This window comes from Coptis chinensis, chromosome 6, assembly GCF_015680905.1.
Source record: "Coptis chinensis isolate HL-2020 chromosome 6, ASM1568090v1, whole genome shotgun sequence".
Classification (NCBI taxonomy): domain Eukaryota; kingdom Viridiplantae; phylum Streptophyta; class Magnoliopsida; order Ranunculales; family Ranunculaceae; genus Coptis; species Coptis chinensis.
In genome coordinates, this window is record NC_141461.1 from 87,247,865 (window position 1) to 87,258,222 (window position 10,358).

Consider the following 10,358-nt stretch of genomic DNA (forward strand, 5'->3'; position numbering starts at 1 on the left):
TTGGTTGAACTCCAAGCTCTTCAGCGCACCCTGCGCTCGACTTTGCCTTGCTGAGAGCGCGGGTCACACCCCACTGTATTTCAGCATGAATTTGACTTATTTCGGAAGTTTTCTAAAATAGTATAAATATAGGTTTTTTCTGTAAAAACTTAACTTTTCCAAAACCAAGAAAGAGAGAGATTATAAGTGAGCAATTCTTTGTGAGTTGAGTGTTCATTCTTTGTGAGTGAATTGAGAGACTTGTAATCTGTTACTCCGTACATCTAGTAAAACTTGGAACTCGCAGTGTGAACATAGGCAAATTGTCGAACCACGATATATCTCGTATTGTGGTTTGTTCTTCTTTTATATTAATTGTTTTACTTTATATGATTGTTATTTGATATTGAAAAGTGTTGGGATATTGCTTGGAGGGTGTTGAAGTCTTGTCTATTGAAAATGATCGATCCTTGTGTAGGATTGATCTATTTGTTGTGGGTAACGTTGTTTCCGCGGTTATTTATTCACAACAATTGGTATCGGAGTGTAGGTATACAACCTAGGATTTTGAGTTTAGTGCTCGAAATTTGTGTAGACAAGGTGTTCGATTAAATTCCGAAGTTAAATTATTTTTTGGGTTATTGTGTGTAACCTAAAAGATGGCTCCCAAGATATCAAACGCAAGGTTTGAAGTAGAAAAGTTTAATGGGAAGAATAACTTTGGGATTTTGAAAGTCCAAGTAAACCTCATCCAACAAGGTTTGCACAAGGCTTTAAAGGGGATTAAATCTAAGGCGACGAGTATGAGTAATGATGACTGGAAGAGTTCGATCTTCAGGCTTATTCATCAATCCGGTTATGTCTTGCTAATGAGGTCATGTATAATGTAATGGGAGAAAATACCGCTGCCGGTATTTGGCTCAAATTAGAGTCTATGTATATAACCAAGAGCATGACGAACAAGATGTACCTTAAGAAGCGTCTTTATCGGTACATGATGGTGGATGGTTCAACGATGCAAGAGCACGTTAGTGAGTTCCATCGGTGCCTAGCGGATTATTTGAATGTGGGCATGAAGATGGATGATGAGGATCAAGCGGCATGTTTAATATTCTCCTTGTCAGAAAGTTATGAGCATTTAATGACTACATTTATGAACAGAGAAGACATTGATCTTGACGAAGTTCAGAGTATTCTTCTTTTTTATGAGTTGATGAAAAAGACACGTGTAGAGAATAACATTTACGCAGGTCAGGGGCTAGTGGTAAGAGGAAGGTCGTATGAAAAGGCTTCTACAAGCAATGGGAAGTCTAGGTTCAAGTCAAAGAAGCCTTTGACACATGTGAAGTGCTATAATTGCGATGAAAAGGGACATTACGCAAGTAATTGTCCTCACCCGAAGAAAGAGAACAAGAGAGATGGTAAGAAGAAAGGTAAGGCAAAAATTAAGGAAAGTTATGCTTCAGGCTCTGAAGGGGACGAGTTGAGTCTCTGTGTGTCCACACAAGACTATATGGCCGAAAGGTGGATTCTTGATTCCGGATGTTCCTACCATATGTGCCCGAATAGAAAGTGGTTTGCTTCTTATGAGAGCATTGATGGTGATTCCGTTTTGATAAGTAATGACGTTGCTTGTAAGACGGTAGGAATTGGAACTATACGGATCAAGATACATGATGGTGTAGTGAGGACTTTATCTGATGTGAGGCATGTTCCTGAGCTAAAGAAAAACCTTATTTCTCTTGGTACCTTGGATTCCAAAGGCCACAAGTTTGTGGCGAAGGTGGAGTCCAAAATATTGTTAATGGCTCTTTAACTGTTATGAAGGGTCAAAGACATGGAACCTTGTATACTTTGATGGGTAGTACGGTGATAGGCGATATAGCAGTGGTTGCATGTAGTGATGATTCTGAATGCATTAAGATGTGACATATGTGACTAGGGCATATGAGTGAAAAGGGTTTGTCTGAGTTGTGCAAGTGAGGGTTCTTGAAGGACTTGAAGAAGCCAAGTATGGGGTTCTGTGAGCATTAGGCTATGGGAAGCGGCAGATCAGTCAGTCAAATTCAAGTCAAGCAAGCACATGACAACAGGCATCCTTGACTATGTGCATACAGATGTTTGGGGACCCTCCAGAGTGGCTTCTAAATGAGGGAACCGTTATTATGTCTCATTCATAGATGATCATACCCGCTATGTGTGGGTGTATATGATGAAAATGAAAGATGGGTGTTTGAGACATTTAAGAAGTGGAAGGCAATGGTTGAGAATTGCGCATTTATAGGAAGGTAAAAGACACTACGATTCCGACAATGGTGCTTGAGTATACCTATGGGCCTTTCCAAGAGTTTTGTGCGTAATAGGGAATTGCCAAACATCGACGATCGAGGGGCACACCTCGAAAAATGGAATGGTAGAGAGGATGAATAGAACCTTGCTTGAAAAGAGATGTTGTTTGTTGTCTAATGCCGTCTAGACAAATAGTATTGGGCAAATCACGGTGTCCATGGCGTGTTACCCAGTATAATAGATCACCGCCCAAAATATAGATTGCAAGACACCTTATGAGGTGTGGTCGTCGTAACCCACCGATTATAGTATTTTCATGAAGTGTTTGGATCGACCGCTTACTACCATGTGAAAGGAGAGCAAGCTAAATCCTAAAGCTAAGAAAGCCATATTCTTAGGCTTCGTAAATAGGGTAAAGGGATACAGATTGTGGTGTCTAGAAGACCACAAGTTCTTGGTCAGCAGAGATGTTACGTTTGATGAGATTTCCGTGTTATCTTTCAATAAGCCGGAAAAAGCTGGGCAGAATGGTGAGTCAATAGAAGTTCAAGCCACTGAGCTTGAGTTGTCTGATGCAGGAGATGACTAGTTGGTTCATAATGAGGTACTAAATCATGGAACTACACAACAATAGGAAGAAGAGCAAGAGCATCCGCAACTTGTATTCACTGACTCTAGGCCAAAGAGACAAGTTAAAGAAGTGCACAAGTATGGGCACGAGAAGCCGGTGAAACACTATGGTCAAGTGGATTTAGTGGCATATGCACTGAATATTGAAGATGATGAACCAGATAGTTTTAAGGAAGATGTTAGAGATGCTCATTACAGAGATTGGTTGGTTGCTATGCAAGAAGAGATGGAGTCTCTTGATAAAAATCACACATGGGACCTAGTTTTATTGCCAAAGGGCAAAAGGACTATCGGCAGTAAATGGGTGTTCAAAAAGAAAGAGGTCCTTCCTGAGTTCAACAGTACTGGGTACAAGACAAGAGTAGTAGTAAAGGGTTTCTCACAAAAGGAAAGAGTCGACTACAATGAGGTATTTTCCCTAGTGGTCAAACATACTTCCATTCATGTGTTATTGAGTTTAGTTGCTCACTTAGACTTGGAGTTAGAGCAACTTGATATGAAAACTGCTTTCTTGTATGGGGACTTGGAGGAAGAGATCTATATGAGACAACCTGAAGGGTTTGTCGTTGCTGAGAAAGAAGATCATGTATGTAAATTGAATTGGTCACTGTACGGGTTAAAGCAATCGCCCAGGCAATGGTACAAGTGCTTTGACACGTTCATGATGCAACATGAGTACACCCGAACTAAGTATGACTGATGTGTCAACTTTAGAAGGCTTCGTGGTAATTACTTCATCTATCTCCTACTTTATATGGATGACATGCTTATTGCTTCCAAAAGCATGGTGGAGATAGACAAGTTAAAATCTCAACTTAGCTCTGAGTTTGAGATGAAAGACTTAGGTGGAGCCAAAAAGATACTGGGCATGAAGATTGATAGAGATAGGAAGAAGCGACTAATAGTTGTCTCTCAGAAGAAATACTTTCAGAAAGTAATTTCTTGATTTGGTATAGAGAATGCAAAGTTGGTTTCTACACCTTTAGTTGGGCATTTTAGGCTTTCAGCTAAGTTCTCTCCTAGTTCGGTGGAGGAACAAAAGCATATGACAAATGTTCCTTATACAAGTTTTCGTGGCGGTTTGATGTATGCTATGGTGTGCACTACATGAGCATTTCCACAGAGGCGATTAGTGTTGTAAGCAAAGTATATGACAAATCCTGGACGCAGAACATTGAGGAAGCGAAAATGGGTACTAAGTTACTTGAAGGGTACCTTAGATGTGGGATTAGTTTATGGTGGAAGCACTTGTTATGTCAGTGGGTATGTGGATTCATATTATACAAGTGATTATGATGCATGGTGCACCGGTTAATTGGAGGTCTATGCTATAAGTTACAGTTGCTCTATCTACTACTGAGGCAGAGTATATGACAGTGGCAGAGGTAGTGAAAGAGGCACTATAGCTTCGAGGTCTTCTGGATGATATGGGTATTGAGCAGAACAGTGTTGCTTTGTATTGTGATTGTCAGAGTGTTATTCATTTGGCGAAGAACCAGATTCATCATGCTCGGACCAAGCATATTGATGTCCGTTATCACTTTATACGGGATGTCGTTGAGGATGGTGATGTAGCACTTGAGAAAGTGTACACCCATGACAATCCTGCTGATATGTTGACAAAGGTTGTCACCGGAGTTAAGTTCCAACACTGTTTGGACTTGCTCCAAATCCTACATGCTTGAATGAGCCCTTTGTGGGCATGGCTCTTCGGGGCAGTTGACTGCGAGTCTTCCTTGTTGGATATGTTCCTACTGGATGTGTTCTTGCTGGATGTGTTCGGCTTGGTTTTATGTGTTAAAACCTCACCGAGGTGGAGAATGTAGAGAAAAAGACGAAGTTTTCTCTATTTAGGCTTGAGCGCACCCTGCGCTCTTTTTTGCCTGAACAAGGGCGCGGGTCGCGCTCATGTCTTGGTCGAACTCCAGGTTCTTCAGCGCACCCTGCGCTCGACTTTGCCTTGCCAAGAGCGCGGGTAGCGCCCCATCGTATTTCAGCACGAATTTGACTTATTTCGGAAGTTTTTTGAAATAGTATGAATATAGGTTTTTTCTGTAGAAACCTAACTTTTCCAAAACCAAGAAAGAGAGAGATTATAAGTGAGCAATTCTTTGTGAGTTGAGTGTTCATTCTTTGTGAGTGAATTGAGAGACTTGTAATCTATTACTCCGGACATCTAGTAAAGCTTGAAACTCGTAGAGTGTGGGCGTAGGGCAAATTGTAGAACCATGATATATCTCGTCTTGTGGTTTGTTCTTCTTTTACATTAATTGTTTTACTTTATATGCTTGTTATTTGATATTGAGAAGTGTTGGGATATTGTTTGGAGGGTGTTGAAGTCTTGTTTATTGAGAAAGATCGATCCTTGTGTAGGATTGATCTATTTGTTATGGATAACGTTGTTTCCGCAGCTATTTATTCACAACAGCAGTTACATATCTGATGAATGGTTGGTACTAAATTCCAAGTGTGATAAATTAGAGAGAGAGAGATTTGAGAATATTTACTTGATTAATTTCTAAGGAAATTACAATTGTTTATATAGAGATTACAAGATTCTAAAATAGGAACTAAATTAAAACATTAAACATGCTTATATCTAATTGAACTCGTCATGGCACTCCGCGCATGGCGTGCTCTATCATGGTCAAGCGCATTTCTAAGGTAAGAACAACTTTTAATACTCCCCCTCAAGTTGGAGAGTGAATGTCAAGAACTCCCAACTTAGAAAGGTGTCCTTGCCGAGAGGTTTAGTGAAGGTGTTAGCCACTTGATTTGAGGATGGAACTAACGGGAATTCTATCAAATTCTATGTGCTGAAAACTGGATTTTGAAAGAGATGCAGGCGCCTTTGATTGTCATCTGAGAACATGTTCATCGGAGAAGGATGAGAAATGCCTAAGTCGAGGAGAAAGATACTTCAACTATTGAAGTTCACACGCTAGGGTAGCCATGGAACGATATTCTGCTTTAGCGGCGTAAGAATGGGATACATAGCTCATTTCTTTGTTTTCCGGGATATAATGAAAAGTTAACCACTAGTTGAGTGACAGGCAGCCATCCCAATCGAGTCACGTAAACCGTGAGATGTGTAAAGAACTATTAGCGGATAAGAGAATCAACAACCTTTAAGATAATTTGTGGGGACTACATGAAACGGTGATAATTCTACGAATAAGTAATATCCGGGCGTGCGTAACCGCCTTCAATGATAGGCAATAGGGATCCTGAAGTAATGTTCATCGGTATGGAGGTTGAATGTCCAGAACTCCCAAGAAATAATTTTTTGGAGACGATACCCCTCCCCAAGTCCTTGATATAGAACTTTGCTTCTAAAAATTTCTTTAAGTTTTAAATGAGAGATGGATTGTTGCCTGTGATCAGAATGTCATCCACATATACAAGGACAAATGTAGAATCATAACCACAAATATTAGTGAATAGAGAATAATCAGACTTAGACTGAGTGAAGTTGGTAGTGATAAGAGTGGTAGATAGTTTAGCAAACCATTGCCGAGAAGCTTGCTTGAGTCCATATAAGGACTTATTGAGGCGACATATCCTATGCTCCCCCTATTTGGCGAATCCAGGAGATAAGGTCATATAAACAGTTTCATCCAAATCGCCTTGGAGAAAGGCATTGTGGACATCTAGCTGATGAAGAGTCCAATGTCTGATAGCAGCAATGGAGAGAAGTAATCAAACATTGACTAATTTAGCAACAGGTGCAAAAGTGTCATGATAGTCTTGGCCTTCAATCTGATTGTAACCCTTGGCAACACGATGATCTTTGTAATGTTCAATAGAACCATCTGAATGATATTTAATCTTGAAAACCCATTTACAACTAATAGGCTTATGATGAGAGGATGACGGAACAAGAGTCCATGTGTTATTCTGTTCTAAAGTTGCAATTTCAGCAGCCATAGCAGCTCTCCATTCTAGAATTTTGACAGCTTGAGAAAAAGATGTAGGAACAACTGAAGAAGATACTTTAGACAAAAAAGCTTTATGAAAAGTAGAAAAATTAGTGTCAGAAACATAAAAAGTCATAGGATATGGAGTGGAAGACCGTGTTACCTTAGAGTCCGATTGGATGAGGTTGGCCGAACGAGAGACTGTAGGTGCCTTGGTGAGAGTAGGACAATGATAATATTTGATGAGAAGTGGTGGGGGGTTTCGTGCTCTAATGGAACGAGTTAAGGTAGGATGGTTGGGTTGTGGTGGCTAAGGGAGTTCCAAAGTTGGAGGGGCCGGAGCTGTCTGAGTTGGAAGAGTGTCTACTGGAGGGACATGAGATGATTGAAGGTCGAATGTCTCATTGTCGGGGATGGGTAAGGGATAAACTGGCAGATGTGATGGTGGGGAAGATAAATTTTGATAGGAAAAGACATTCTCATGGAAAATCACATCACGGGAAATATAAATTTTCTTGGAAGATAAATCATAAATGTGGTAGCCCTTCTGAGCATAAGGATAACTAATGAAGATGCCAGATTTCCCACGGTGATCAAACTTATTTTTAATGGAAGTGTTGTGAGCATAAACAACTAAAAACACGAAGGTGGACAAGAGTGGGAGGTGTTGTAAATAAAAGCTCATGAGGTGATTTGTCATTTAACAAGGTGCTAGGAATTTTGTTAATGAGATAGCCTGCGGTGAGTATGCACTCACCCCAGAAAGATAATGGGAGATGAGCTTGAAAACGCAATGCTCGTGTAACGTTGAGTAAGTGACGATGTTTTCTTTCAACAATAACGCGCGTTTTGTTGGGGAGTAGCAACGCAACTACGTTGGTGGATAACCCCATGTTTTGAAAAAAAATTGTTGTATGTTATGGGATATAAATTCGAATCCATTGTCGGATCGAAGGACTTGGAATTCATGGAAATGGTCATCAATGTTGCTATGGCCAGATATAAGTGAATGTATTGTAGAGTGAAATTGAGTATGAACCATTGCAAAAAAGAATTGTAAATGCATGGCAGTTTCAGATTTGATAGTCATAAGATAAATCCATGTAGCACGACTAAAATTATTGACAATAGTTAAGAAAAAACAAGCATTGGAATAAGATGGTAAATGAAAAGGACCCCAAATGTCACAATGAATCATTTGGAAAGGTCTAATAGTTTTTATTAAACTATGAGAAAAAGATAAACGTGTTTGCTTATCTTGTGGACATATATTGCAAGTAGCATTATTGAAACTAGAAATGAAAGAAAACTGCTTAGCTAAAATCTACAAAGGCGTGGAAAAGAGATGTCCTAAGCGATAATGCCATAAATTATTGGTGGTGGAGTTGTGGGATGAGCAAACGGAAGCTAGTTGGAGATGGTAGAGTCCCCCATTAAGCCGTCCCAATCCAATCTTCTTCTTCTATAACTGGTCCTGAAAAAGGCAAGAATCATTAGTGAACGTGATAGAGATAGGGTGAGATTTGACTAGTTCACTAATGGAAAGCAAATTAAAATGAAAGGTGGGAATAAACAGAACATTGTCAAAATGCAATAGAGGAGAGAGAATAACACTACCAACATGAGTAATTAAATGATTTGTGCCATCCGGAAATTTAAGAGTAGAATGTGTTAAACAAGCATGATAATGAGAAAATATGTAATGATGAACAAACATGATTGGTAGCACCAGAGTCAATGATCCATATGGATTTAGAAAAACACGAGAGAGATATACCTATCAGATTTGCTTGTGAAGTGGTACTACCTGAATCAAACAAACTGAGAAGTTGGTTGTATTGTTCTGTGGAGAAAACAAGAGAATTGGAGCCTATAGCAACCGAATTGGCATGAGCAGGCTTGGGTGGATAACCGTGCGTGCAGTTTGTAACATGTACCAATATGATGTCTAACTCGGTTACAGTGGTTGCATAATGGACGAGCGCGTGCGCGCTTTGGTTCACTGAATCGGAGGGCGCGCGCGCTCTTGGCTGAGGCGAACCATTGTTGTGCTGCTGTGGAGGCTTAGATAGGCCTGATTTTGAAAGAAGCCCAGTTGGTCTTCTGAAAGTGAGTACTCAGGGCAGCAGCGTCTGGAGCAGAAGGAAGAGAGAGTGCATGAATCTCTTGTTGCTTCTCCTCCTGTCGGATTAAAGAATAAATCTTTGACATACGAGGGAAATGATCTATGCATTAAGAGAATTTGACTGCGGATGGATTGAAAATGAGCATCTAGGCCTTGCATGAATTTCATAGAATGACCGTCTTCAACCTCTTTGGCAAAAATAGATGCATGACCACAAGTACAAGCAGGCATAGTAGATAAAGAACTTAATTCATCCCAGAAAGATTTAAGCAAAGTGAAATAAACAAATACCAGACGATTGTCTTACTTGAGAAGAGTGACGAAATCCTTCAGTTGAAAAACCTTGGGTGCATTAGTTTGTGAAAAACGATCACCTAGATCTTTCCAGATTTCGGATGCAGAGTTAGCATAGAGGATCTTATCCACGGATATCCGAGTAAATGTAATTGGGAATCCATGAAGCAACAAGGTCATCACATCGCGACCACTTGGATTTTTCTTTGGGAGTGCTGGGAGGTGTGATAGAGCCATCGACAAAACCAAACTTATTCTTTGCTCGAAGGGCTCTAGAGATAGATCGTAACCAAGTCGGATAATTGTCCCCTGATAATAGAGGAGATACGAGGATAGCCGTGGGGCTATCTGAGTGGTGGACAAAGAAAGGATCATCAGAATTTGGAGGAGAGTCATTATTGGGATTGGAGGTGTTGGCCATTGAGAATTGAGAGGAGGCGGAAGTTGATAGAGGTTAGGGGTTTGGATCAAAATTAGGCTGATATCATGATAAATTAAAGAGAGAGAGATTTGAGAATATTTACTTAATTAATTTATAAGGAAATTACAATTGTTTATATAGAGATTACAAGATTCTAAAATAGGAACTAAACTAAAATAGTCGATTGATTTCTAAGTAATACGCGAGGCACGGGGTGCACTCGGGTTGAGCCTTGGACAAGCGCAGGTCACGCCTGCATGCACTATATCTATTGGACTCTGATCAAGGCACGGGCGCATGGCGCGCTCTATCATACTTTGGTCGAGCGCAGGTCGCGCTATTCACTATGAGGTGAAGAACAACTTCTAATAAAGTGTACCAAGGAGGCAAGGAGAAGTAACTAATCTGCTGTAATCTGTTGAGCGTATTTATAGCAAGTTGAGACTCAAAGTGTACTCTTAACTCCTAGTCTGAAGATGATCACATCCCAGTAGTTCATATTTAATTGCATTCAGCTCCTGAGTTAGCACAGACAAGTTGTCATTCCCACTGGTGTAAGCCAATAAGACAGTGCCATTGTGATCCCTTATAAACCCTTCAAAGCCTCTTCTACCCCCGTGTACTGCTCCATCAGCATTGAGTACCAGTTCAAACTGCAGAAGGCTTCTCCGATCCCAAATGCATTGAGTTATAGTTCCCAAAA